At 41.1% G+C, this 2,500-nt stretch overlaps 9 non-coding genes and 3 pseudogenes across 9 annotated transcripts; all 12 read left to right on the plus strand.

Annotated features, from left to right (window-relative positions):
• The first annotated feature begins 3 nt into the window (after positions 1-3).
• On the plus strand, positions 4-122 carry LOC134888697 (5S ribosomal RNA; annotated as a pseudogene).
• Positions 123-229: 107 nt separating this feature from the next.
• Positions 230-348, plus strand: LOC135070921 (5S ribosomal RNA). The gene has a single exon (XR_010257068.1). It is a non-coding gene; the product is annotated as a 5S ribosomal RNA (ribosomal RNA).
• Positions 349-455: 107 nt separating this feature from the next.
• Positions 456-574, plus strand: LOC135059175 (5S ribosomal RNA). The gene has a single exon (XR_010245588.1). It is a non-coding gene; the product is annotated as a 5S ribosomal RNA (ribosomal RNA).
• Positions 575-681: 107 nt separating this feature from the next.
• LOC135066236 (5S ribosomal RNA) lies at positions 682-800 on the plus strand. The gene has a single exon (XR_010252490.1). It is a non-coding gene; the product is annotated as a 5S ribosomal RNA (ribosomal RNA).
• Positions 801-907: 107 nt separating this feature from the next.
• LOC134901790 (5S ribosomal RNA) lies at positions 908-1,026 on the plus strand. The gene has a single exon (XR_010175270.1). It is a non-coding gene; the product is annotated as a 5S ribosomal RNA (ribosomal RNA).
• Positions 1,027-1,133: 107 nt separating this feature from the next.
• LOC134893028 (5S ribosomal RNA) lies at positions 1,134-1,252 on the plus strand (annotated as a pseudogene).
• Positions 1,253-1,359: 107 nt separating this feature from the next.
• Positions 1,360-1,478, plus strand: LOC135059542 (5S ribosomal RNA). Its single transcript, XR_010245944.1, has one exon. It is a non-coding gene; the product is annotated as a 5S ribosomal RNA (ribosomal RNA).
• A 107-nt stretch (positions 1,479-1,585) lies between these two features.
• On the plus strand, positions 1,586-1,704 carry LOC135067011 (5S ribosomal RNA). The gene has a single exon (XR_010253241.1). It is a non-coding gene; the product is annotated as a 5S ribosomal RNA (ribosomal RNA).
• A 107-nt stretch (positions 1,705-1,811) lies between these two features.
• LOC135068593 (5S ribosomal RNA) lies at positions 1,812-1,930 on the plus strand. The gene has a single exon (XR_010254788.1). It is a non-coding gene; the product is annotated as a 5S ribosomal RNA (ribosomal RNA).
• A 107-nt stretch (positions 1,931-2,037) lies between these two features.
• Positions 2,038-2,156, plus strand: LOC135068143 (5S ribosomal RNA). The gene has a single exon (XR_010254350.1). It is a non-coding gene; the product is annotated as a 5S ribosomal RNA (ribosomal RNA).
• A 107-nt stretch (positions 2,157-2,263) lies between these two features.
• LOC135068145 (5S ribosomal RNA) lies at positions 2,264-2,382 on the plus strand. Its single transcript, XR_010254351.1, has one exon. It is a non-coding gene; the product is annotated as a 5S ribosomal RNA (ribosomal RNA).
• Positions 2,383-2,489: 107 nt separating this feature from the next.
• LOC134889802 (5S ribosomal RNA) overlaps positions 2,490-2,500 on the plus strand; it is a 120-nt pseudogene continuing 109 nt past the window's right edge.

The following is a 2,500-nucleotide window of genomic DNA, read 5'->3' on the forward strand; positions in this document are numbered from 1 at the left end:
CTCTTCTACAGCCACACCACACTGGATACGCCAAATCTCATCTGATCTTGGAAGCTAAGCAGTGTTGGTCCTGGTTAGTACTTGGATGGGAGACCACCTGGGAATACAAGGTGCTGTAGATATTTTTATACTACCAACACCGTTCTGTTGATGCATTCCATTTTCAAACATATTCATATATAAACCAGTAGTTAGAAGTAGAAAAGTTCTAACAGAAACGACAAAGCTCATCTACAGCCACACCACACTGGATACGCCCAATCTCATCTGATCTAGGAAGCTAAGCAGTGTTGGGCCTGGTTAGTACTTGGATGGGAGACCACCTGGGAATACAAGGTGCTGTAGAAATTTTTATACTACCAACACCGTTCTGTTGATGCATTCCATTTTCAAACTTATTCATTTATGAACCAGTAGTTAGAAGTAGAATAGTACTAACAGAAACCATAAAACTCTTCTACAGCCACACCACACTGGACACGCCCAATCTCATCTGATCTTGGAAGCTAAGCAGTGTTGGGCCTGGTTAGTACTTGGATGGGAGACCACCTGGGAATACTAGGTGCTGTAGATAATTTTATACTGCCAACACCGTTCTGTTGATGCATTCCATTTTAAAACTTATTCATTTATGAACCAGTAGTTAGAGGTAGAAAAGTTCTAACAGAAACCAGAAAGTTCATCTACAGCAACACCACACTGGATACGCCCAATCTCATCTGATCTTGGAAGCTAAGCAGTGTTGGGCCTGGTTAGTACTTGCATGGGAGACCACCTGGGAATACAAGGTGCTGTAGATATTTTTATACTGCCAACAACGTTCTGTTGATGCATTCCATTTTCAAACATATTCATTTATGAACCAGTAGTTAGAAGTAGAAAAGTTCTAACAGAAACCACAAAGCTCATCTATAGCCACACCACACTGGATACGCCCAATCTCATCTGATCTTGGAAGCTAAGCAGTGTTGGGCCTGGTTAGTACTTGGATGGGAGACCACCTGGGAATACAAGGTGCTGTAGATATTTTTATACTGCCAACACCGTTCTGTTGATGCATTCCATTTTCAAATGTATTCATTTATGAACCAGTAGTTAGAAGTAGAAAAGTTCTAACAGAAACTGCAAAGCTCATCTACAGCCACAGCACACTGGATACGCCCAATCTCATCTGATCTAGTAAGCTAAGCAGTGTTGGGCCTGGTTAGTACTTGGATGGGAGACCACCTGGGAATACAAGGTGCTGTAGATATTTTTATACTACGTACACCGTTCTGTTGATGCATTCCATTTTCAAACGTATTCATTTATGAACCAGTAGTTAGAAGTAGAAAAGTACTAACAGAAACCATAAAGCTCTTCTACAGCCACACCACACTGGATACGCCCAATCTCATCTGATCTTGGAAGCTAAGCAGTGTTGGGCCTGGTTAGTACTTGGATGGGAGACCACCTGGGAATACAAGGTGCTGTAGATATTTTTATACTACGTACACCGTTCTGTTGATGCATTCAATTTTCAAACGTATTCATTTATGAACCAGTAGTTAGAAGTAGAAAAGTACTAACAGAAACCACATAGGTCATCTACAGCCACACCACACTGGATATGCCCAATCTCATCTGATCTTGGAAGCTAAGCAGTGTTGGGTCTGGTTAGTACTTGGATGGGAGACCACCTGGGAATACAAGGTGCTGTAGATATTTTTATACTGCCAACACCGTTCTGTTGATGCATTCAATTTTCAAATGTATTCATTTATGAACCAGTAGTTAGAAGTAGAAAAGTTCAAACAGAAACCACAAAGCTCATCTACAGCCACACCACACTGGATACGCCCAATCTCATCTGATCTTGGAAGCTAAGCAGTGTTGGGCCTGGTTAGTACTTGGATTGGAGACCACCTGGGAATACAAGGTGCTGTAGATATTTTTATACTACCAACACCGTTCTGTTGATGCATTCCATTTTCAAACTTATTCATTTATGAACCAGTAGTTAGAAGTAGAAAAGTACTAACAGAAACCATAAAGCTCTTCTATAGCCACACCACACTGGATATGCCCAATCTCATCTGATCTTGGAAGCTAAGCAGTGTTGGGCCTGGTTAGTACTTGGATGGGAGACCACCTGGGAATACAAGGTGCTGTAGATATTTTTGTACTACCAACACCGTTCTGTTGATGCATTCCATTTTCAAACTTATTCATTTATGAACCAGTAGTTAGAAGTAGAAAAGTACTAACAGAAACCATAAAGCTCTTCTATAGCCACACCACACTGGATATGCCCAATCTCATCTGATCTTGGAAGCTAAGCAGTGTTGGGCCTGGTTAGTACTTGGATGGGAGACCACCTGGGAATACAAGGTGCTGTAGATATTTTTGTACTACCAACACCGTTCTGTTGATGCATTCCATTTTCAAACGTATTCATTTATGAACCAGTAGTTAGAAGTAGAAAAGTACTAACAGAAACCATAAAGCTCTTCTACAGCCA

The sequence above is a fragment of the Pseudophryne corroboree genome, chromosome 3, assembly GCF_028390025.1.
Source record: "Pseudophryne corroboree isolate aPseCor3 chromosome 3, aPseCor3.hap2, whole genome shotgun sequence".
Classification (NCBI taxonomy): Eukaryota; Metazoa; Chordata; class Amphibia; order Anura; family Myobatrachidae; genus Pseudophryne; species Pseudophryne corroboree.